Source organism: Papio anubis, chromosome 2 (assembly GCF_008728515.1).
Source record: "Papio anubis isolate 15944 chromosome 2, Panubis1.0, whole genome shotgun sequence".
Lineage (NCBI taxonomy): Eukaryota > Metazoa > Chordata > Mammalia > Primates > Cercopithecidae > Papio > Papio anubis.
The window spans coordinates 96,756,642-96,782,543 of record NC_044977.1 but is presented as its reverse complement, the minus strand read 5'-3'; the positions used below and the strand labels follow the sequence as shown (position 1 = coordinate 96,782,543).

The window sequence follows — 25,902 nt, the reverse complement described above, 5'->3', positions numbered from 1 at the left end:
CAGATTTCTTATTTTAAACACCAGTCAGTTATTTCAGTAACCGAAGCAGCACCAAAAACATTCTGAATCAAAGTTTCTCATGCACTGTGAGTTTCTCCAGCAAAGTCCAGCATTCAGGCACCTTCTCTTTAAAGGCAAAACACAGCAAAGGAACAAAAACTAAAAAACAACCACCACCACAGATGCTATTATGGGGCCTCTCCTGAGCATAGAAGTGAAAGACGGAGTTACAAGGAATCACAATGGCCAACTTTTGTAACTTGTCTGTCAGGGTTTGCTGAGAAAAACCAAGAGGGCAACATACAGGAATGGGAAGAACAGCTTCCCCACAATGACTGGCACTTACCTGGGCCAGGCATGGTGCTCAGCCTTGTTTTAAAATTTAATTCTATTTCTACCAAATTTAATACATACACATGTTTTAAAAAGTCAAACACTACTATAAGGCTAGTAAATAAACATAGTGTTCCCCTCCGCATACTTCCCCACCCCAAGTCCCAACTCAGCAAATACTTTTCATAATTACCTCCACTTTTCTGAGTAAAAGACATACTATTGAATCTTGACTTTTCCATTTTAGACATAATCTCCTGCCTTCTTGCTATGGTTGCTGAGGGTTTTAGAAAGGATACCTTTACCTTATCTACTTTCTCTTCTACATCCTCCCCATGTAATCATGTCACAGGTTTTGTTAAATCATTATTCAATGAACATGTTATTCTTATTAACTAAACATTGGTCAAGCTGCTCCAGAAAAGTGTTGCATTTCCTTTTGCATATGACTTTTTGTTTTCCCTGGAATTATTGACTTTGCTTCCACTTGTATAATTTATGTGGCCATCACTAATTCTCCCCACAAACTCTACAGAAGAGATGTAAAACTCCCCTGGATATATTGGAACATACCCATCCTGTCTGTACCTTGGAGATGTGCTTCCAGAAGCTGTCCTTCCTCCTGTTCCAATCAATCTGAGCTGGTGACCTGTCATCCTTGTTACCCAGTGGTCATCCAGGGGCTTCACTTACCAAACCCTGAATTCCCTTTGCCTCTCCTCTGTGTTGAATCCCTTTTCTGGATCCTATGGCATCCTCTTTCTTTGTTAATTCCTTTATTTTGGGATATCTGTACTAGCTTCCAGAGATCACCCTTGGTTGCTCAGCTGGATATAGAGTTCTAGGCTGGAAATGCTTTCCTCAGCATTTTGAAAGTCTTGTTCCTTTACTTTCTATATTCTGATGCTGCTAAGATGATTAATGCCACTCTGAAATTTCTCAAAAGAAGACATGCAGATGGCAAACAGGTATATGAAAAGGTGTTCAATATCACTGATCATTGGAGAAATGCAAATAAAAACTACAATGAGATATTATTTCACACCAGCTAAAACAGCTTTTATCCAAAAGTTAGGCAATAACAAATGAGAGTGAGGATGTGGAGAAAAGGGAGTCCTCATACGTTGTTGGCAAGAATGTAAATTAGTGCAACCACTACAGAGAAGAGTTTGGAGGTTCCTCAAAAAACTGAAAATAGAGCTACCATATGATCCAGCAATCTCACTCCTAGGTATATACCCAAAAGAAAGGAGATCAGTATATCAAAGAGTTATCTCTCTCATGTTTATTGCAGTACTATTCACAATAGCCAATATTTGGAAGCAAATTAAGTGTCCATCAACAGATGAATGGATAAAGAAAATGTGGTACATATATATAGTGGAGCCATTAAAAAAAAAAATGAGATCCTGTCATTTACAACAACATGGATGAAACTGTAGGTCATTATGTTAAGTGAAATAAACCAGGCACAGAAAGACAAACGTCTCATGTTGTTACTTATTTGTGGGAGCTAAAAATTAAAATAATTGAACTCAGCTCCTCTGATTGTCTGCTATTGGCTTACATCCTCTATTGAGTCTCATGGTGAAAATTTGTTACACAGAAGTTTTTGAGAACGCGGAGCACTGCTATTGCAGGTGAGCTGTGATTCCCAGGCAGCAGACTTCGTGGCCAGGCCAGGCACCTCACAAGGTGTCTGAGCTTAGACATGACCTGAAGAGAGAGTAGAAGGATGGTTACCAGAGGCTGGGAAAGGTATGGGAGGGAGAGTGGGGATGGTTAAGGGGTATAAAAAATAGTTGGAAAGAATGAATAAGACCTAGTATTTGACAGCACAACAGGGTGACTACAGTCAAATATAATTTAATTATACATTTTAAAATAACAAACAGTATGAGTGGATTATTTGTAACACAAAGGAAAAATGCTTGAGGTGATGGATCCCCCATTCCCCATGACGTGATTATTATGCATTGTATACCTGTATCAAAATATCTCATGTGACCTATAAATATGTACACCTACTATGTACCCACAGAAATAAAAATAAAAAATAAAGATACAGGAAAAGAAGAAAACACTCATTATGCTGAGCACTTTTTGGGCCTGTTCAGTCTGGTAAATCACATCCTTTTGTTCTGAAATATTTCAGACTATTGTTCTCTTTGATAATTTTTTTCTCCTCCATTTTCTTTATTTTCTCTGGAGTATTGGGCCTCTAATATGAATCTAATGTTTTTTGTCACACTTTCTGGGACTTTACCCACTTTAGCCCCATCCTTTTAATTGCATTTTATTTCTGTTTTTGGTTTGTTTGTTTTTTTTCATTTTCAACATTTCTACTGTCCCCTAAATAGTCTTGTCTTATGGATGCAGGGCCTCCACTCCCTTCAAGGGTGGGGCAACATGATCTCTGTTTACTCTAAGTTCCTTTTCTCCTCTTGTTTTGATATTTGCTTTCCATGGTGAAGGTTTTCCTTGTAATCATTGGCTTTTCATTTATATTAGGAAGGTGGCATCCAAGGCTGGCTGGAAGCTCATTAAGTAGAATGAGCTTGCCAATGGGGTCTTTGCTGAGGATGATCAGGCAGGGGCCCTGCTGCTGTTCCTTTAGAAGATTCCGCCAAAATTCAGTATTTCTGCTCTTTCCTCTGGTTTCTGGCCTGGGGAATGTAATCCATTCTGGGAGCCTACTGGGGAAATAGGACTGAAGTGGGGGTAAAGTTGCACAATTTCATTTAACCTTGTTTCTGTCCAGGGCCTCACCTCCACCCCAGCTGTGCCTGGCAACTCTGGGTTGGAAGCCAGCCTGGATCAGTTTCTTCGGAGGGTAAAACTTCAGGCTTCTGCTGGGGCAAGGAAGGCCTTGAGCTCAGGTTATGTCAGGCAGGGAGTTAACGACTCTTCACACAGACGTATCAAACCTTCTTCCTTCAGCTCCTATTACCCCAACTTTCAGAGGTTCCTGGTCCTTCAATTCTTGAGTGTTTCTAAGTGTCTGCAGCATGAATGGACTTGTTTCTTGTTGCCATTCCCATCTGCAGGCTTCCAACAGCAGAGAAAGTTGAGTGTTAATTAGGTTTTATTTCTTCTCTTAGTCCTCAAGGTGCATACTTTCTTATTACTTGAATACAAGTCCTGGTAAGTAGGTTCCCTGCATTCTGTTGGACCTGTTCTCACAACCCTAGGATGTAGGTACTATTATTAACCCCAAGTAGAGAGGAGGAAATGGAGTTTGAGAGTGGTAGGTAATCTATGTTAGGGCACACTGCCATGGTTTGAACCCAGGGGGCTTGACCACCCTTTCCCTGACCACCATGTTAGGCAGTCTCATAGGGGGTGCAAAACCAGAAGATGGGGGTCAAGGTGCTAGAGAGAGTGATCCTGGAAGCTCCTCTGATTGTCTGCTATTGGCTTACATCCTCTATTGAGTCTCATGGTGAAAATTTGTTACACAGAAGTTTTTGAGAACGCGGAGCACTGCTATTGCAGGTAAGCTGTGATTCCCAGGCAGCAGACTTTGTGGCCAGGCCAGGCACCTCACAAGATGTCTGAGCTCAGACATGACCTGAAGAAGAAAGCATTCTGAAATTAGGGGTTTTCAAATGTACCATATGTTACAATCGCCTGGGGAGCCTTTCACAATCCAGATGTTTGGGAGCCCTGCCTCCCCAAATCAATTAAATTAGAATCCTTAGGCATGGGACTTTGGAATCTATATTTTGTAAAGCTTCCCAAGTGATTCCAATGTGCAGCCAAGTTTAGAACCAAGGCTGTAGACCAGCAGTTTGCAAACTGTAACATGCACCTGAATTACCTGAGAATCTTGTTGCAATGCAGATTCTGATTCACTAGGTACTATGGTCTGAATGTTGGTGTCCTCCCAAAAGTCATATATTGGAGCTTAATCTCCAATGTAATGGTATTGAGAGGTGGGTCCTTCAGGAGGTGATTTGGTCAAGAGGATAGGGCCCTCATGAGTGGGATTAGTGCCCTTATAAAAGAGGCTTGAGGGAGCCCTTGCCTCTTCCACCACGTGAGGACACAGCAAGAAGGTACCGTCCATGAGGAATGGGCCCTCACTGAACCAGACACTGAATTCGCCAGTACCTTGATCTTGGACTTCCTGGCCTCCAGGACTGTCAGCAATAAGTTTCTGTTGTTTATAAATTACCTAGTGTAAGGTATTTTGTTATAGCAGCCTGAACAGACTAAGTCACTAGGTCTATCCAGCTCCCAGGTGATGCTGCATGTCCAGGACCACACTGCAGATAAAACTGCAGGAAGTTATTTCCTAGGAGGCAGCATCTAAGGTTGGCATTGAGGTGTGAATTTCAAGTTAACAGTTAAACTTTTTTTTCATAATTACTATAAAAATTCATGTATTACAAAACGGGATATAAATTCTATAACAGAGTTCTTCTAAAAAATGTAAGGAGAATATTCATTAGCAAAGGCTTTTATGCTTTTAAAAAGCAGATGTCACTGAAGATTTCATAAGAGAGGTGATGCTGGTTTCCACCTCACATTAAGTTTATAACCTAAACAACCAGCTGAGCACCCCAGGCATCCCCAGCCTCAGGACATCCAGGGGCCACTGCACCTCTCTGTGGCTTTATGTCCACTCAACTCTTCCAGCCACTTTTTCCTGCTGAATCCCCTTCAAGAGCAACACAAAACCCCTCCCCTTGAATAAAACAGGAATAACCTACTCTCTCTGTCGGAAGCACCACCTTGATGTTCCAAACACAGATCAATGCCTGTTCTCAAACAACAGCAGTACTGTTTCTTAAAGGAATTGTGGTAAGTTAAATACTCCTATGTCATTAGATCATGAGAAGAAATTTAGGTTTACAAAAATAATTATGTTTTTGTGCATTCCTATATGATGGCTAAAGAATTCTAGATGCACCCCAAGGAGTCCAAACATCCAGGGAATTTCTAGGGCTATAAAATGACCTTTATTTATTTATCTCACCTTTCTCCCATCTCGCCTTTCTTCTCATATTCTCTTTGCTTTTCTCCACCAGCAGACACAGGTATCACATATCAGAGCGAAAGAATAGTTCCAGAGGAAATTTGTATTGTCCTTATTTCATAAATTGGGTTTAATAATTCATCTAAAAGAGAATTTTTAGCAACAAGGTTTGCATAGAAAAAGAGAACATGCCTTCCCTAAATAGACATCTGTTACTCTTGCTGCAACGCTGAGTGGGGAGAAAAAAGGCCAGTTGGGTCCAAGTGCATCTTTCAGATTCACTGAGGACATCATGGTCTCCAGTCCCTGAGGCAAAAGTGATTTTAGAGCAAGCTGTGCAAGGAAAGGAATTTAAACCACACCCGAAAAGTCTCCTCTTTGTCACTGCAGAAATCCACCTAGAGGTCATTGTGGCAAACATGCCTATTCCTAAAACAGCTGCAGATTATATGTCCGTTCATTTCCTGGTCATAAAATGCCACCTGCCTAGACCCCCACTGTTGCCTCAAATACCAAACCAATGTTGTCTTGTGGGGCAGACGGTGGCAGGTTTGGGGTCTGCAGGTCTCCACATGCACACACAAAGCTGTTTAGAATGTCAAGAAAATCAGTCATTCAAATAGCTGTGCTGCTCATGCGTGACAGGCTGACTTTAAATATTTGTCACTCCAACTTGCTGACATAGGGGGAGGGGAAGCTGATAGAATGAAAGGGGAAGAAAATTAACAGAAACCCTAATTGCCCAGGTTTGCTGCCTTGAATATTTCTGCAGCAGCTCTGCGGCAAGCAGCACCGTCAACGTTTTCAGACCTGACAATGGGAAAGTTGCCAGGGAGCCAAAGACCCAGCCAGAGGCAATTAATACTTCCTTTTTTATTTTAGAGACAGCATCTATCTCTCTGCCTTGAAAAACAAAAAATGGCTTGAGAATTCTTTCCTAGTTCCTTTTTCCAAAGTGCCCCTATTTTACCATGTCCTTTGCTGGGTCTTGTGCAGTCCTGGGAGCATCTGAATAAACTGAATTTCCCAAATGTTTCAAGTATCTGCAATCATATAAAGTTTTTCTCTTGAAACTTGGCATAGTCTAATGAAATAACTGAGGTATTTTTTTTTTTTCCTTGAAGGCTGTAATTTGTTCATTAAGAAAGATTGCCTGGGGCAATAACACCCAGACTTGAGAAAGAAAACGGGCACACTTATTCTACCTGGAGGTGAGTGGACTGAGCCCATCTTTCTAGATAATCGTTTGACCCCTTTAAAAGTGTGATGATCTTTGACCTGAAAACCCCTTTCGTCCTAAGGAAATAGTCATAGTGTGTACAAAAAATTGTTGCATTCTGGCATCCATCATTTATAATAACAAAAATTGGGGAGCAACCTAAATGTCAAAAAATAAGGCTAGTGCTAAGTCATGGCAAATTAGTACAATGAAATACGGTGTAGTCATTAAAACATTTGTGGTAGAATATTTGATATGGGGAAATGTTCGTGATGCATTATTAAATATAAAAATTACAAAACACTATGTATATTATGATACTGTTTTAAATTCCTTTTAATCAATTTTATGACAGCATATACTTAGAAAAAAAATCATTAGATTTTCAACAACATATAGTATTACGGGGTGGAGAGCTGAGATTAAAGGAAACTTTTAGTTTCTTCTTTGTCCTTTCCTGGATTTTCCTAATATAATGCATCACTTGAAGTCAGGGGAAAAAAATCAGAAGTGTTATCAAAGTTTATGTATTGTCACATTTAAAAGATGCTACGAATCAGTTTAACATGCCGGTGCCCTTTATTTGATAAAGTACCGTGTGTGAGATCCCACTTTGCCACGCCAAAGTCAGTGACTCTGATGTTTTCCGTGCCGCTGAGTCACACGGTGGGCTACTTCTGGGTTTTCGATATTTTAGAAGGGAGGTTAAAAGGATTCATTATTCAATGTGTTTCAAACCGGAGTCCGGGGGGACCTGCGTTTAAAAAATAACGCGTAATGGGGTTAAGATGCAGATTCTGGAGCCAGACTGTCTGAGTTCAAAAGCTCCTAATAGCTGGGCGCCTTAACCTCTCTGTGCCTCACTTCCTCGTCCGGAAATTGAAGCTAATAAGAGCACCGACTTCCCCGGGCGGCGGTTGAGGGCTACCTGTGTGGATCTGAGCACAGCGAAGAGCGGAGCCTTGACCGGGTGAGCACGCCGGGTGCGCGCTCTCCCGAGCAGCCCAGCATCTCCCGCCGGCCTCGCTGCCCGCTCCAACCGGACGCAGGGCGCCCAAGCCCCAGGCAACGCCAGCGCGCTCCCAACCTCTGGAGACAGAAACAATGTGCGCGCGCACAAGGCCACGTGCACGCGCGCACGCCCACGCGGCACACGGGCGCGCACGACACTAGCGCTTGCACAGCTCTGCGGCTCTGCTCGGGCCTCTCAGGCCCATCTTAGCCGTGCTCTAACTTACCAAACACCTGGCAGCCGGCAGAATGAAAAGGAAAATAAATCACCTGCGACGAAATAAAGCAGGCCTTTCCGCAGTTGGCCACCTCCAACAGCCAATTGGTTCCCAACGCTTTCTCGCTACCCGGCTTGGGCAAAGCCAGGGAAGAAGGGGATAGGATAGAAGGATGGGTTAACAAAGCGAGAGCAACGGACCAAAGTAACCTCCTTTTAATTTGCCCCCCCACCCCTCACCCCCTGGGGACACCGGCCTGGCTCCCGTGGGACCAGAATCGCCATCCCTGTTCCCTGTCCGAGACCCTCCGCTGGGCCGAGGGCCTGGCTTGGGTTTGGGAAGATGGGTGCCAGGGCCCGTGCTCAGCAACTGCATCAAATGATGGTGGCTTTCTTCCCAGCCAGTCCCCAGCCACACCCACAGGGGACAGCAATGGCAGCCCGGGACTCCATTTCCTGCCTACCCTTGGACAGCAAAGGCACCCGCAGGCGCCTTCACCTTGGTCCAGGTCTCACGCCGATGATTCAAGAAGGCCCTTTGGGAAAAAAAAAGTTGAATTCGCCATTGAGAACACACATAAATCAATAATCATTCTTGGTTTTTATGATGGAAACAGGCACAAAAATCACAATTTTATATAGGTTCAAGACTGCTTCCTCTCAGCAACGCAGAGCTCTTTAAAAATAAAAATAATCTTTAAGGTTTTTTTTCTTGTGATCTGATGGAATGTATATTAAAGTCCTAAATGCTAAAATTCCACTGAAATTTTATTTGGTTGGTTCAAAAGTAATTGCGGGTTTTGCCTTTTTTTTTTTTTTTTTAATTAAATTACTTTTGCACCAACCTAAGTAGTTTTCATTATCAAGTGAATTTCACCAATTGAACAGGCTTTGAAAGAAACAAACACAAAAGGAAAATCAGCAAACACAAATATTAAAAGTCTACTATTTTGTAGCTACCAATCCTGTTTGAAATCAATTCCTCTCTTTTTCTTCATACTGTCTCCCGGCCTCCCATATACTAGAGTTTTATAGATAATGTGGTCTCCCCCTGGAGCTGATTTGACCCCACTCCCCTTTTGGCAAAACTTTTATTTGCATTTCCCTTGTGCTTCCAACAGGTCTGTATATTAACAACATGCCTCGTTTTTGGCACAACAGCCTCATTAATTATGTCAGCAGAGAGCTGGCACTAGGGCTCCTCGGTGCCTGGTAATTCCCATTTCCTCACTGCTGGCTTTGCTGCCTCTGAACCACCAACCATCAGCAGCCTTCATTTTCCCTCTGCCTTCCCAGCGCCCCTCCTCACTTCCATGCCCCACGCCCCACCTCCTTGCCCACTTCCCAATACTGCAAAGAACAGAACATGAGGTCCCAGAAGAATGACACAGCAGAACTCTACTGGTTTTATTAATATGATTATTACTTGGCCTGAAAGTGGTAGATTTCCTGGATCCATATCGCAAGTCCTTCTGGCCCTCTTTGATAAGCTTTTAATGTTGATGATGATAACAATGGTTATCATTTATCGAGTCTTTACTATGCACAAGCCCCTGTGCTAAAAAAAAAAAAAAAAAAGGATTACCTTATGTAATCCCTAAAACAACTCTAGAAGCAGCAATCGTCATTAATACCATTTGACAGATTAGAAAATTGAGGCTCAGAGGCTTAAGGCCACAGGACCAATACCAGAAGGGCTAAGGTTGGACTTAAATGTGTCTACTACCACCACTGCATGTCAGGACATTAGGTGGCCTCTTCTCTCACAACATGAAGCAATGCTAGCAAAAAGTGGCTAGGCGCTCAGGAGGTGTGAAACTTGGAAGTTACTTTAAAATGTTAAATGGCAGATAGTGCAGTGGCCTTACAAAATATCAGAAAAGCCATCTTTAAGAGTGTCAATTTGTCAAAACAAATTATTGTCAAAACAAGAACAACAACAAAAAACTGATTATGTTTCATTTTGCTTTGTTTTTAGTTTCTCAAACTTGCAGTAAAATGCTGAGATTCTGGTCAGTAATTTCACCTTCAGACCTAACCTGCCTTGCCCAATGACTAGGTAAGTAGGGCACAAGCAGTTGTATTCTCATATTACACCTAATTTTAGTATTATACCATTGGCCAGACTACCACATTCCCTTCCCAACTGCATTTGGTATCTGGGTCGACATCCCAGGGAAAGCCTTTTAAAGAACTCAGGGCTCATCTCCCACCCCCGAAGACCTGCAGTGGCTGCCATATGGAAACAACTCCGTGGTCATTAGGAGTCCCTTGACTAATATGAGGTCTCAGCCATTTTTCAAAACATTTTAAAGTGTCAATTTTATATCAGGCACTGGGCCCAGGCACTGCGGATAAATAAGTGTGGTCTCTATTCTAATTTTATTTAAAATTAATGTTTTAAAATAAATTGGAACAGCTGACTCATGGGGCAGACAGAAATCAGGGATGCAGGACAATTCATATTACATTTAAGAAAGCTAATAGCAGAAAGGATCCAAATGCATTCTGAAAAAAGAAGAGACGTTAAGGACTGGATTTTTTCATTGTTTAAAAAAGATGAAGAGACCTTCTCAGGAATGCACAGGACAGGTTTCTTGTTCATGCCACAGGGCAAGGCAAATGGTTTATCATAGCAGCGAAATTACCTTATTTTCTAAAGTTACCAAAAAAGTACATGCTTGATATGAAAAATTCAAGCCCTATAGAAATATTAAAAGGTAGTAGCCCTTTCACAGTCTCCCCAGCTACAATTTCACTCTAGGGATGACTACTGTGAACAGTTTAGTGTTGAATCAAAGGAGTCTAGGCTGCTTTCCTGAATATGACAGAAAAATATAATCCTAAGGAACATGACCCAGAGGAAAACTGAGACCACAGAACTTATGGAGTCTCAGCTACTGGGTTTCAAGATCCGTCCTAGTGGGGTAGCTTATCCATGCCTGATCTTTGACCTCTGTTGCCTGCATTTAAAAAAAAAGAAAAAAAGAACAAAAAATAGCCTAAGATGGATAACATTTGCATGTGATTATCCAGGACTTGGTGACAGTCATCAGGGAAACTACCATTCCACCCTCTGGCTAAGGCATTCCAGGTACTGGTTAGAGGCCAAATGTGTTCATCTGGCTGCTGCCACAGTCAAGCCTTAGCCAATGTTATTGTCTTTATGTTAAATTAACTCATCACATTAGTGATGTACAGAATCTTGGGTAATGGAACAGGTACAATTTAAGGCAAGAGGAAGAAAGGCTGATGAATCAATACCTCGGGTGAGGCACTGGGATAGGGGCTCTGGGCAGCTGGCGTTCTGGAGGGAGTTTGAAAAGGAAAAAATGGGAACATGGCTCAAGAGATGGGCTAGGTTTAGACCATAACTTCACTCACTTTTCACTTTTCCTTGGAGCATATCAGTATAATATGAAGTTAGATTTGGGTTAGTTTCCATCAGTTTCCATCAGCACAGATTTAACAAAGGACTCCACACATTCTGCTCCAGAAAGTTGACCTTGAAGGCTAGGAGGAGGAGGAATAGCCACAGCTGCCACCAGGCCCCTCGATAGCCATTCTGCCCTGCATGGTCCATCACAGAAGGAGACTACATGCCCCAGCCTCCCTTGTTCAGTGTGGTCATGTAACCCTCTTCTGTTGCAAGGTAATTTGTGCAAGGGATGTGTGCAGTATCTCTGGAATGTCCTTTATTTTAGGCTGGCTTCCCCAGAAAGAGATACTAACACAAAAACTTGAGTACAAGTTGTTTGACTGGGAGGTGATTCCAGGAAGCATTAGTAGGAGAGTGGGGGAAATGTGTTAGTGTGAGTCTTCTGAGAAGTAGTCGCCAAGATGTGATTACACATGAAAGGATTTTATTAGGGTAACTGTCAATGTGAGGGAGAATGGAGAGGGAGCCACATGAGGCTGAGAGAACTGCCATACCTCCAAGCCAAGTCTGACCCTGAGTGAAAGTGGTGGGGGGAAAGAATGTCTTAAACTGCCAGGCTGTCTATGGAAGGGTCAGCAAAGCCATTATGGAACCCTGGAGCCAAAGCCAGGGTTAGAGGAGCCCCACATCTCCTAGGAACGACCTGCATTCCATTTGAGTGTCCCTGCTGTGCTCAGTCACTGACTGGGAGCAGCCCTTGGGAAGCATGTCCTTGGGCTTCCTAGTGCAGCAATTGCCGGGCTCTTGGTTACCAATACTCCCTCTAACTGAATGCAGGACTGCTAGGCACATTCTCATGGGCACTACAGGAAATGAGGTAGGAGAGGGAGGCAGGCGTCCGAGTGCACTGGTGAGCAGGTGACCACTGCAGGCAGCTGAGGTGCTGTCCTGGTTGACCTCTAGGAGACTAGCATCTGCCCCACTTGAAGGGCACAGAAGGCGAGAAATAAACTCCCAATCTCTGGAAATCACAAATCACTGATTTATTGGCCTTCCCTATTGCCGCTAGAGTCTTGATTAGCACTGGGGTTCAATACCAAGCGTGAATGTGTTAGAGATAAGCTTTTTGTTTTGTTTTTGTTTTGTTTTGTTTTGAGACGGAGTTTCACTCCTTGTTGCCCAGGCTACAGTGCAGTGGCACAGTCTTGGCTCACTGCAACCTCTGTCTCCCGAGTTCAAATGATTCTCCTGCCTCAGCCTCCTGTGTAGCTGGGATTACAGGCAAGTGCCACCATGTCCTGCTAATTTTTGTGTTTTTAGTAGAAATGGGGTTTCACCATGTTGGCCAGGCTGGTCTTGAACTCCTGATCTCAGGTGGTCCACCTGCCTCGGCCTCCCAAAATGCTGGGATTACAGGGTTGAGCCACCATGCCCGGCCTAGAGATACCTTTTAAACTTCATTTTGGTAAGGCATTTCCACTTGCTCTTCCCAGGAACCTTTTCACCAAAGCTACTAACAAACTGAACGTATAACTGATCTAAATTATGTTTCTTCTTTCTCCACACTCTTCTCCCACCTCCTGCTTCCTTACCTGCTACAGAATCAGAAATGCATGATAGCCCACAACGTGAGGAACACAGAGCAAGGGATTCTGGGTAAAACCATGCAGAAGAATCCATCCCCTCTCCTCCCCGCCATCCCATAAGGACATACTACTAAGTCTCTGATTATAACAATTTCTCTTCTTTATAACTCTACATAAAAACTTATGTCCCTCCCCTCCAAAAAAAAAGGGGGACTAGATGGAAATACACCAAAGCAATACCTGGTTTTAATAAGGTGGTTGAATTACAAATATTTTTCTTTTATTTCTTTTAATGATTTTCCATAATGAAATGTGATTTTTACCTTTTCAATTTAAGTGTTTACATTATTTTTTCCTACTTTACGCTTAAAATTTTTCATAATAAAAATGATGTTTTAAAACTTCAGAACAATTGTACCTGTTATCCTTCTGTACTATTTCAGCTCAGACTGCTATAATAAAATGCCATAGATCAGATAGCTTTTAAACCACAGAAATTTATTTCTCACAGCTCTGGAGGCTGGGAAGTCTAAGACAAAAGTGCCAGCAGACTTGGTGTCTGGTGAGGGCCTGCTTCCTGGTCCCCAGGTGGCCATCATCTAACTGTAACTTCATGTGGCAACAGGTGTGAGGGAGTTCTCTGAAATTTCTTTTATAAAGGCACTAATCTCATTTATGAAGGCCTCATCCTCAAGACCTAATCACCTAACAAAGGCCCCACCTCCTAATACCATCCTGTTGGGTGTTAGGATTTCAACATGTGAGTTTGAGGAAGACACAAACATTCAGTCTATAACACCTTCCCACCTTTGCTACCTTAATATCCTCAGCTCTCTGGCCTTCCCTTCACTCCCTCATTCTTCCTGATGCCAAAACAAAAAACTTACCATCTTCTCTAAATCCTTGGTGGTTGTTAGTTCACTTGTGATCTTGGGGCAGATGTCAAACCTTGGTCTTTCCTGGCTGAGCAGTTCATTGAATCTAAGGGGTGATGGGGGAAGGGTCTCTCCTAAGGGTATGCTGGCAAATGAAATCTGGTCTGAGTTTACATTCCTCTAATTATATCACTTTCTGTAGCAGAAACTAACTAGCTGGTCATCAAATCTATCCTCTTTTCCCTGGGAATACCAGAGGACCACATTCCCCCAAGTTCCCTTGCAGTTCACCATGTCCATGTGACAATTACAGCCAACAGAATATGAGTGGAAATGTTTGTGCCACTTTCAGAGTTCAAGATGAAGGGAGCAGGAGCATGGATCCCCAGTCACCATTTGGAGGGAAGCTGCCCACCCAGCAGGAATACCTAGTCTGGACTTGGCAGAGAAATGACCTTCAATTGTAGTAAGCCACAAAAATGCTGGGGCTTGTTTATTACAGCAGTAAGACTACACTAACCAATACACTGTTAATCTTTCATGTCTGTTAGACATGCTTCATAATGGTGCTCTGAATTCATGTAATTAGAAGTAAATTTAACTGCAGAGATCAGGAAGCTCTCCTTTTTGGAGGACTTGCAACCTGAGCAATTTTGTAATCATACTACAATAGGGAGGTATTGCCCTTGATATTTCCCATGAAATCTCATAGCATTTTCCAGATAACTGTATCTTTCCTCAATGGAAGCAGTTTTAGAAAGGGAGCCTAGATTCTCTGCCCCTAATTATCAGCAGAATAATGCATGAATCAGCCAACCCCTGTAAGCCTCAGAAATTATACAGTCATTTTAGAGATGGACAATAACAACAGTTGTAACAACTAACTGTGGCTGAGTTACAGGTAGGGTTAATACATTAATAGGCTAACTCATTTAATCTGCACAGGCACCAGTGATGTGGGTAATATTATCATCATTTCGAAAATAGGGGAAACTGAGGCACAGAGAGATTTAAACATTGCCCAAGGCCACAGCTAGTAAATATCATAATGAAATGTAATGGGCAATGTAACTGTAGGGTCAGAAACACAATTCTCTGGATTCTAAAATGCTGAGATTTGCACCAGGATGATTTTTTTCTGTGATTGTGATGTGCTTGGTGCTGGTTTTGTGATATGTCTGAACTTGGCCATTTTCTCATGCCATCACTCTGTTCCCATCCTGCTCTTGACATCCAACCTTCTCCCACTGATGGCTCTTGCTCTGGAAATATACAGCCTTGCAAGGGAAAAGATGATCTCCTCTTCCTTGATCTACTTAATCTGATTAGACACGAATTGTAATATGCCTTGATTCAGAGAACTTCCTTTTGCCAAATGAAGTCCCCTGAGATCTCTCACACACAAAACTTATTTATGAACAGAAGACTCTTGCAGTCCTCTGTGATTTTCTTTATTGAAACCATGCAATGCCAACTCTCAAGCAAAAGACAGCCAGTGGTGAAATCTTGGTTTCCTATGAATTCAGGGAATTCAGAGAACATCGAAGGTCATATGTTTCAAATGCAGAGTAAATCACTTTGACTTTACTCACCGGAATAACAATTAGAAAATGACAACCGGATGAGCCCTGGGCTTTAATAGGACACCTGGCTTAGAATTGAAATACTAATCAAATTATTTGTTATGACTATTTTCAGTAATTTAGTATTTCACTTATAAAATGTCTCATCCACTCTGAATTTCTCCAATTGTAGTACATGGTGCATCATCCTGGACCATGATGAAGATAAAAATATCTACCACTTATTAAGCACTCACTATGTTCCCAACACTGTGCCAAACAAAGAAACTTTAATTACCTTTTCATCCCCATTCTGTAGATAAGGAAACTGATGTTTAGAGAGGTTAAGTTACCTATCCAAGGTGTGGTAGGGAAAATAATGGCTCCCCAAACATGTCCGTGTCCTAATCCCCAGAACCTGTGAATGTTACCTTGCAAAGCAAAAGGGGCATGGCAAATGTGATTAAGTTAAGAATCTTGAGGTGGGAAGATTATCTGGATTATCTAGTGGACCCAATGTCATCACAAGGGTCTTTTTAAGAGAAGGAAGAAGGCAGGAGAGGCCTAGAAGATGTGACAATGGTCAGAGTGATACAGTGCCACAAGTCAGGAAATATGGACAGCTTCTCTGAAGCTGGAAAAGGAAAGGAAACGGATTCTACCCTAGAGCCTCCAGAGGGAACGCAGCCCTGTCAAACCACTTTAGATTATTACTTCTGGAACTGTAAGACGTTATATTTGTGTTTTTAAGGCTGCGAAATTTGTCGTAATTTGTTACAGAAGCCATAGGAAACTGCTCCAAAAGGTCCCATGGATGTTGAGTGGTAAAGGCAGGATGTGAACTCTGCTCCCTGTGATGCAAAGACCATGCTCTTTATTTCTAGGTTAAATAGCCTTGGAGTTTAAATATTTGACTTAAAAACTGTGAGTTTTATATTATAGCAAACATATTATGAAGCAAAATATAAAACCTGAAATATGTTTAAAAGATATGAGATGTCAAAAAAATGAGATGTCAAAAAAATACAAAAGGACAGAATAGAGGGCAGAGAACCAGGCTCTTCTTATATGGTAAATTGGTATAATGATGAAGGTGGTACCACAAAGCTGTGGGGAAAGGATGGATTGCTTAGTTGACGGTGGTGGGAAATGGGATCATTATGTGTAAGAAAGTAGCCTTACTTACACCATGGGGCTAGAAGCCCTGCCTCACACCCTCTGCAGGAAGATTCAGGGTTGATTAAAGTCCTAACTGTGAAAGGGAATACAATAGAAGAAAATATATGAGAATATCTTTGCAACAAGGAGATGGGCAGAAAAAGATAAAACCAAAACGTTTAGTGGATTCAACTATATTAAGTGAAAGCTTTTCTGTTCAACAGGCAGATATGATAAACAGGTGTCAGCCTGGGGAAAACTGGTTGGAATGATTTAAAAAGATAAAGAAGCCATTTTTATACTTTACAAAGAACTCTTGCAAATTAACAAGAAAAAGACAGAAATCCCAAATAGAAACTAGGCAAAAGATATGTAGAGTCAATTCACAAATAAGATTCTCAGACTCACTAATAACCAGATAAACACAACAAAACATTGGACATAACATAGCTCACCCATAAGAAGAGAGGAAAAATCAAGAGATAATGAGCAATAAGGGTTGATAAGGTTGTGGGGAGGTAGGTTTGCACACTACTGGTGAGGGAGGAATCTGGGACAGTCATTCAGGAAACCTACCTGGTATATGCCCCAGGACCAATGACCCCCCACCTCCTGGATAAATATCCTAAAGACCTGCTCACTCAGGTCTGTGAGGGGCATGTATAAAGGTGTTCACCTGTGTGTGTCATTTGGGTGGTAGAGCATTAGAGGCCATCCAGGGGCCATGCCTGGGGCAGTGAATCAGTGTGGATGTACCCACAGCATGCTCTGCAGCAGTCAGCGCCACACTGGCTGCACAGTGATGTGGATACATCTTAAACAGGATGTTGAGTGAAAAAATAAAGAAACTGAGCAAGGTCCCTTACCCAATGCCATATACACAAGTTAAAACACAAAAAGGCACTACATAGTCCACAAGGAAACATACATTTAAGGACTTTCATCGGACCCATTGAAGTGGGTGTCTGTGGGAAGAGAATAAAAGGATCAGGAATAAAAAGGAAAATAAATAAAGTGAACTGGAGCGATGACTCCCACAGAGCAATAATGCTAATACGATATATAACCTGAGCTCTTTCTGCACCTGAAATAATCGTTTAAAAAAGGGAGTACCCATTTTTGCAAGAAGCCACACCAAACTACAGGAGCAGGTTCCCAAGGGTAGCTACTTTTCATTGCCATGTTGGGTAGAAAATATGAAACGTGAATGTCATTTGATTCTCTAAAATACTTTGAGAGTCAGCAAGAATAAAACAGGGTGACTTGTGCCTGGAAAAGACCTCTTAAAGTAAATCCACTTAAAATGAGGACCAAAATGTCATTTCAAGTAGTTAAAAAAAAAAAGAATGGAGTATGCTTAAGCTTGAAAAGTAAAGTTAAAAATTATGAAGATGGGTTTTATCTCATATTTTAGAAAGTTGTATTTTCAGTGTAACTGTGGTCTGCTGTATTTCTAGGGCTCAGAGCCAAAAATTGTGCAATAAATATTTGTTGAGTGAATAAATGAACAATGATGACCAGTTCTTAGAACCAAGAATGAATCAAGGGTTACTTTTGTCCCCATAACTTCCTATCCCATTATTTTTTCAACTTTTAACTGGTTTAACTCCAGTTAATGCCACCACCCTCAGGTTAAAGTGACAAAAGGAGAAGGTGAGGTTAGCAGAGCCTGGGGACCGGTGTCACCTGGGAATGTGGAAACCACAGCAGGCCTGACCAATAGGACCTGAAGCCACAGAGGAGATGCATTGGCTGCTGAAGGCCCAGCTGAAGAATTTTAGTTTTTGCTAACTTTGCATGTCACTTTTGCAATTCTCCAACTTCACAATTGTTATCTTTATGAAATCCTGACTCTTTGTAGATACTGTGATTTCTCTTTACAAGAGGCACAGACAAGGGCATTTCAATGGGACCCAATTTTGTACATGATCATTCAGAGGTGACTATTTCATTATCTTTACTTGTGCTCACCGTGCTACCCTAATTCTCTGAGGACTCTAAGAATACTCAGATTACAAAAATGCTCTTGACTACCCCCACTTTGCAGATAAGAAAACTGAGGCTCACAGAAGTTACATGGCTTGCCCAAAGTCCCATTGCTTGAAAGTGCCAAACTATGGAAAGCACAATGGGAGGAAGATCAGGAGAGACAGGCCATATCCAAAGCCCTGCAGAGGGTATGAAGGGATGGATAAAGCTGGCGAGCAAGTGCTTTCTGTGTGCTCACTCTATTATTAATAAGTTTGTGATAATATAATAATAGTTATGGCAAGTAAAATATAGCTTCTTAGTCATATATTGAGCCATCCTTTCTCTTGGGCCCTTTATCCTGTAGGTGTAAAGAAACCTAACTGTGTCAATAGGTGATATTTCAGTCCCTCTGAGTCCAAGCAGCCTCCTTTGAGTTTCCACTGCTCCTCCCTTCTCCGCTCCAAGAGGGCTGCTGGATGCATGAGGAGTTTACTGTGTGCAAGTGGCAGAGGGGGAGGCAGAGGGGGACCTGCCTATGTAGATCTGGCATCCCCTGTCCACCTGGCCACTGCCTGCCCTGCTGGCATCAGCCAAGGCTGTGGCTGCTGAGGCTTGGGATCTGCACTCTCTTGGTTTATTCCAAGGGCCTGGTGGTTCTCCTGCTGCTTTGCCAGGGCTGCAGCCCTGGGGCTCAGTTCCCAGCCCCAGTGTCCAGACTTCTAGCCCCCATGGCGGTGATCCCTTCTAGAAGAAACCTCAGCCCTCTAGGGCATGTAACACCACAAGAGCTCTGAGAAGCTAGGAGTTCTCTGAAAAGACCGCACGGCACTACTACCTTCCTCAGTGGTATGTCCCACAAGGGTGCCGGGTAAGAAACGTTCTCCTAGATCCCTGCTGTAGTCAATATTCAACCAGAAAACAGAAACTCCTTGGCGATCTAAAACAGAGGGGTTCTAGTACTGCTCAGTAGCAACACAGATGATGGAAGAGCCACGAGGCCAAGCAGGGTGGGGTAAGACACCCAGGATTAGCAGTGACTGCCACCATCCTCAGGCTAGAGTGACAAAAGGAGAAAGTGAGATTAGCAGGGCCTGGGGACTGGTGTCACCTGGGAATGTGGAAACCACAGCAGACCTGACCAATAGGACCTGAAGCCATGGAGGAGATGCATTGGCTGCTGAAGGCCCAGCTGAAGCAGAGAGGCAAGGGGAAACATCCCGGCCTGTTCCTTCCTCTGGTAGCCTGCCTTCCTCCAGGGCCTCCCATGAGCAGAACCTACCTGACATGGGAGACTGGGAAACAGAGCTGGCAGCAGACACCCAGATCCAGAGCTGGGCAGGGCAGGGGAGGGATGGGTCTGAGGGCAATGGGCCCAGGGCCAGCACAGCCCCCAGAGGGAAACAAAAGCCCCTCCTCTCATTCTGCCCGCATAACATACCATCTTCCCACCAAGGCTTTTGCCTAGAGAAAAGAGAATAGGACCTCCGTACATCCCTGTCTGCTCCCCACTCTGCCTCCTGCTTCCTGTAATCCACAGGCAGCTTCCCACTCCTCTGTGTCATACTCTGTTCCTAATACAACCTTAGGGGAGTTACCTCCCATGTCTTACTCTTGAGTGACCTAAAAGGAGTTAAAAGGTATTTTTTCTCCCTCATGCCCAGGTTTCAAGACAATTGTCTTAATGTGAGCAAGCTGGCTTTGAGTCTCAAGTTGATCAATGACAACTTTTTCTCTTTCCTTGGGGTCATACACCTCTTGGTTCACTTCAGCCTTAGCAGTGGAAGGCTGCAAAGTACATGATAAAGGAGGAAGTGAAAATACATCAGCTAATAGCCCCAGAAATAGTACACCCGTTATACTCCCACTTAGGAAACGGTTCCTGTGTGACAGCAACAGGAGCCAGGATTGCTCTCACTCATTAAGCAACTTTATCATGGGGTTTCTAGCTTTGGTTCCATTTTATAGATTTGGTGCTATTGAGGCTCAGAGAGATTAAATGCCCATCCATAATCTTAAGAAATAGAATGAGATTTGAATCCAGATCAATTTTCAATCTTCATTTCCAGCTGCTGCTGCTTCTCCCTCCTCCCCTGGTTTCCCAGTTCTTAATTCTTGTTCACAATCTCATTCCTACCCTCCTCCCTGTACCATTCCCTCTTTAGGCTTTTGGAAAGTTTGATTCAAGAAATAGAGTGGTTGGTAATCATCTCTGATGATCAGTCCCAACTTGGCATTTTCATTTGTAAGTATAAACATTATTATTACAAAGTCTTTATTAAGCATCAGTCTGCACATGTGTCTTCACCTGGGTCCTCCCCACCCCAAAAGCAGACTCTGAGGGGGAGACTTGAGTGCAGATGGGTTTACTTGGGAGGTGATTCCAGGGACCCATAGTGAGGAAGAGTGAGACAGGGAGTGAGGGAAAGCCACTGGAAAATTGCCAGATTGAGGTCATCACTAACAGCAGCTTGGGATAGACCTCTTGGGAACATAGAGGATGTTCCCAAGGCCAGAAGCTTCTTCCCTAGCCAGAAGCATTCATCCATCAGCTCCCGCCCTCCGTGGACTGAAACTCTCCTACACCTCCAGGCTGAGCATGTATGGTGGGTGCTGCACATAACCCCAGACTCCCCAGCAGAGATGAAGGTTTATTTCCACAGCTGCCCTTCCAGGGGTGCTGCCTGAGAATGCCCCGAGACGCCAGCCCTCCTGGAGATGCCTCTAGTGATTAACACTGCCTCATCCAAGGCCATGCTTCCTTCCAGGGGGAAGCCTACACACTGCTCAACAATGGCAATATAGAAGCCTGGCCTGTCCCTCTAAGTCGGGTAACTGCAGGGCCTTCCCAGCTCCAGAGCTCCTGAAGGGTCAGCTCAGGCCTTTATAGGGACTGCATCACAGCTCAACTTCTTCCTCTGCCCACACCTGCCTCCATAACTGCCCTTCCTCAAGGCTGACACCCAGAGCACTTCCTAATAAGCACCCTGCATGCTACTCTGCTTCCCAGAGAACCACACCAGCCACAGGTGTGGGGTCCACATACCTACCCTCGAGATAGGGGAAGTCCTGGAGAAGGAAGCAGAGAACATGTGACTGGCAGAGGGAGGCCAGGAGCAGCAAGTGGCATGAGGACTCAAGGCTCACCCAGGATGGTCCACCATACCTGTGTCTGCAACTCAAGGCTGGGAGGGTGTAAGGCAGTGGCCAAGAGGCAAATGATACAGCTTGAATCAAAGCTGATTCCAAAACCACTGAACAAATCTAGATCTAACCCTATTGAAGCTGAATAGTAATAATTATACACTGTCATTATTTTTTAGCACCTCAATGTGCCCAGGTGAAATGATGTTAATGGGAAGGAAAAGGGAAGATTATGATTTCAAGAACAGTCATGATGAGAACGGACATATGCCAGTGAACAAAATCCTGTGCCTTTTATGAGCCTGACAGCCGCCTTCAGTCCTGCTGGTCTAACCCCTGTAGTGACATCAGGAAGAGTCCAGAAAGCATCAGCATTCCACTCCCACTTTCCCGGTGCAGCCAGGAAAAGGCCTAGTCACCAAGGAGGGCCTGCTTCCAGTTCATTTTTCCCAAGTCACTCACTGAGAGGAGCCGAGGCCCATAATCAGAGGAAGCAAAAACGCTTCTCCCCTTATTGCCAAGAGAATCCTGCCAGGGGATGCAGAGTGGCTCCAGGAGGAAAATTATGCTGAGCTGAGGCTTAGCCATGGAGGAAGGCCCAAGGCCATCATCTATGAACGTGTACGAAGTCACCTAGGGTTTTACATGTGTGCGATGCTCGGTGTTTTGTTATTGTTAGGGGGTTTTATAATTACCCAAATTACCTTGTTTCAACCTATTTGGCAATTCATTTAAAGGAGCTCTCCTAATACGTGAAAGGCCAGAAAAGACAGCAGATTATAAATTCCAATAGGGGGCCGGGTATGGTGGCTCACACCTGTAATCACAGCACTTTGGGAGGCCAAGGAGGGAGGATTACTTGAGGTCTGGAGTTCAAGACCAGCCTGGCCAACAAGGTGAAACCCCGTCTCTACTAAAAATACAAAAACATTAGCTGGGCGTGGTGGTGCACGCCTGTAGGCCTAGCTACTTGGGAGGCTGAGGTGGGAGAATCACTTGAACCTGGAAGGCAGAGACTGTAGTGAGCTGAGATCGCGCCACTGCACTCCAGCCTGGGCGACAGAGCAAGACTCCATCTCAAAAAAAAAAAAAAACAACAACAAAAAAAAAAAAGAAAAGAGAGAGAGAGAGAGAGAAAAAAAATCTAATAGGGGACACAGGAATTTTCTTTTATTTGCCTAAGAACAAAAGACAAGGAAACATTATAATAATCAAAATAATCCCAGCAAAGGTAGTGGAAAAACAGACTGGACCAAGATGATATTGAAGGACCTTCCCAGTAACTAAACTGCATTCAAGGTACTTAGTCTCTTGAATGTGGGCCAGTGGCCCCTCCCCGGTGAATATAAAGTCTGGGGGTCTGTGAATCCAGAGATGCTCCAGATTACATATGGGGAAAGAGAGAGTCACTTAATAAAGCAACAAAGGTGAATAATTGTACAAAATATCTAGTGATATCTTAAGTCATGGTTGTTTGGCATGGAGCCAAGCAGAGTGGGATTTTTCAACCTCTTCTCTTTTAAATGGAAATTTAGCTAACACTATTCAAGGGAAGAAATGTTCACAGACTCTGAGGATCTAGCATGGCAAAAGTGAGACTCAGAATTTCCCACAGCCAAGTTCGTGGTAGTGGAAGCTTCTGGTAAAGTAGACCTTGGGTTTTACAAAGTCAGGTACCCCTCACTAGAGGAAAGCAACACTGGGAATTATCCAGATCATCCAAAAGACAAAGGCAAAACTATATGGTTGTCACGTCACTGCTGATGACCTTTAATGGATTTTCCAATTTACCTACCTGGGAGAGGCTTTGCATGGATTAGTCAAGCCACACAATCACTACCTAACCCTCCTTCATGGAAGGAACTGAGCCTCCCTTTAAATGATTGAGTTTCTCAAGGGCAAGGCCTGGGTCCCTTACCTTCAGCACACAGCCCATGCTGAGTCTGTTAGCTGAAAGGATAAAGGGAAGTGGAGGCTGCCGGGAATACTCAACCTCCCTCACTCTTCCTCTTGCCACCTTTCTTTCATCTTACTCCCTATTCACAGACGACTCCGGGGCCTTCTTCCTCAAAACCATATTACCTACCATTGAGATTTGGTTTGGGCCACAATTTTTCAGATAATCATATCCAAGAGATCTCTAAAGCAAAAGGTTACTGGCAAACAAAGATGTGGAACAAATTGCACCCATATTCCAACAGAAGAAATCCAAATCCTAAGCAATTTGAATACAAATTCAGGAGGCGAAGCGGGGGACTGTGGAGCAGAGGGGGATCCATAATGCTGGTTTTGTAAAATTTAATAAAACGTATAATTGACCTTCATTAGATTTATTCACATTACCAAAAGAAAGCGTTTGCTAATGAGAAAAAGCTTTATTTCCCAAATTTCAGCTCACGAATTCATTTTCCCTCTTCTTTGCTGGTTTGGCACATTTTTAAATGGCTTGGTTAAAACAATTATTAATCCTAAATTAAATATCAGTGACGATTAATCCCCTCAGAGCCAAGAAAAGTTGCTCCTGCTTTCTACTTCATTTTCTCCCTGACCAAAGAGTTATTTTCTCTCCCCGATGCTGCTTGGGAGCTATATTAAAGCAGAAGAAATATGCTCTAGGTTAAAGGGACAAAAATAAATAAAAATAAAATGGAGACAGTGAAAACATTTGTTAACTGGGCCACAGGCATTTTTAGGTTTGCTCCTGTGGACTTTCCATTAAGGATTATATTTAAATATGAAAAAGCAAGTTTTATTATTAGCTGTGTAACTCATCTGTAAAATATGAAAAATAATTGTAGCTCATAAATTGTTTTGAGGTTTAAATTAGTTAACCTATGTAAAGTGTATATGATAGTGCAGAGCTCCAAAGCCTGGTTCCCCATCAGCTGTTATCATTAATTCTGCCCACTAAGTTCTCATAAGGCACTTAAGCTACTATTTTGGCACTCCTTCAAATAACATTTTAAAAAAATATCTATTCAACATTCAGTTTGTAGAGGCTCTGATAAACTGATTTTCTATTAATAAACACATATTTTTCTATGTTTAAAATTAAAGTAACTATTCACATTGGTTATATGCAATTTTCTGGACCAGAAAAATTGGGCAGCATTGGACATGGTTTAAATATTTAGATAATAAACCATTCCTGCCACTATACATTTTTCTGTTTCCAAATTTCAGCAACAATAGTTGCTAAATTCACCCAGAGCAGCTGGCTAGACTTGCAGTTGGTGGTCCTGCTGCTAACATTCCACCTCTCACAAGTAAATGACAAAAATACACAACAGAGTACAGCCCGTCTTGGCAGTGTATTTCTTCTCAAGGTCCTGCCTTGCTTGGCAGGAATGGGGCTAACTACTTTTTGTCAACTGTAACAAACCTCAATAGAGTTGAGGGAGGGAGGGTATTTTATTTCGGCTTGAAATAACTCCCACCCCAAAGTAAGCCCAATTTACATTTTACCAGTCACACCAGATGCCACTTTTGGAAACCTGGGTTAAGGGGCAGCATATTTTCTGAGATATGTTTAAGTATGCCTTCCTGACTGGACATCTAATCAGTTGCCCTGGTGGTCCACTCTTTAACTTAGCTTTATGTGACCCCCAAACCAACTCCAACCTGATTAACACTCTTTGCAAATTCTCCATTTGATTGAGCCTTATTCTTTTTGCAGAACCTTCACGTTATTTCACGCAGGGCCAAAGCCACCAGTAGAAAGCAAAGAGAGGAAGGCAGAGGTTGATAGGGCCAGAGCGCAGGAGGGCAGGATTTCTGGATGCAGATTTCACTCTGAGCTGGAAATGATTTGCCTTTTGGGTTCCAGTAAAATCTGTGCCATTTATCCGCCAACCTCTCAGAGGTTGCAAACTAGAGCATCTCCCTGCGGGTAGTCACCTTGACCGTGAAATGGGCAATTTCTATCCTTGTCTCATTTCGTCCTCATAGCCGCTTTGTTTCAGTTGCACCCACAACTGAGAGAAACCTAAGTAGAGTGATTTAACCAAAATAAGGGTTTTCTTTTCCTCACGTGATGAAAAATTCTAGACACGTAGCAGCCCAGGGCTGGTACAGCTGCTTAGGAATCATCAGGAACCCAAGACTGTGCACCACCATCCCTGAGCAGGTGGCTCCCAACCTCCTTGTTGAAAGATGAATGCCCTCCCCCAAAACAGCATTTGTGCTCCAGGCGAGAAGAAAGAGAAGGGCAGAGAGTAAAAGGCCTGCGCCAGTTGGGTCTGTCTCTATTTATAAGAAGCCACACATTTATAAGAAGCAATCTTCTGGTCATATCCCATTGGCAGGGTCTGATCATGCAATCACTGCTGGCAACAAAGGAGCCTGGGGAGCAGAGCATCTTAACTGGAACCACTGCCTTTCCAAACAAGGTCGGGATCCTGTGGATAAGAATGAAGGGAGAAAGGATGTAGAGGGGGAGCAGTGTCTACCATGGTACTATTATTCCTCTT

At 43.1% G+C, this 25,902-nt stretch overlaps 1 long non-coding RNA gene across 1 annotated transcript; it reads right to left on the bottom strand.

The window, feature by feature from the left end:
* Positions 1-1,784: 1,784 nt before the first annotated feature.
* On the bottom strand, positions 1,785-12,340 carry LOC116273786. Its single transcript, XR_004182184.1, has 3 exons — positions 5,315-12,340; positions 3,756-3,904; positions 1,785-2,049 (listed from the first exon to the last, which is right to left on the bottom strand). It is a non-coding gene; the product is annotated as an uncharacterized LOC116273786 (long non-coding RNA).
* Between the last annotated feature and the right edge of the window lie 13,562 nt (positions 12,341-25,902).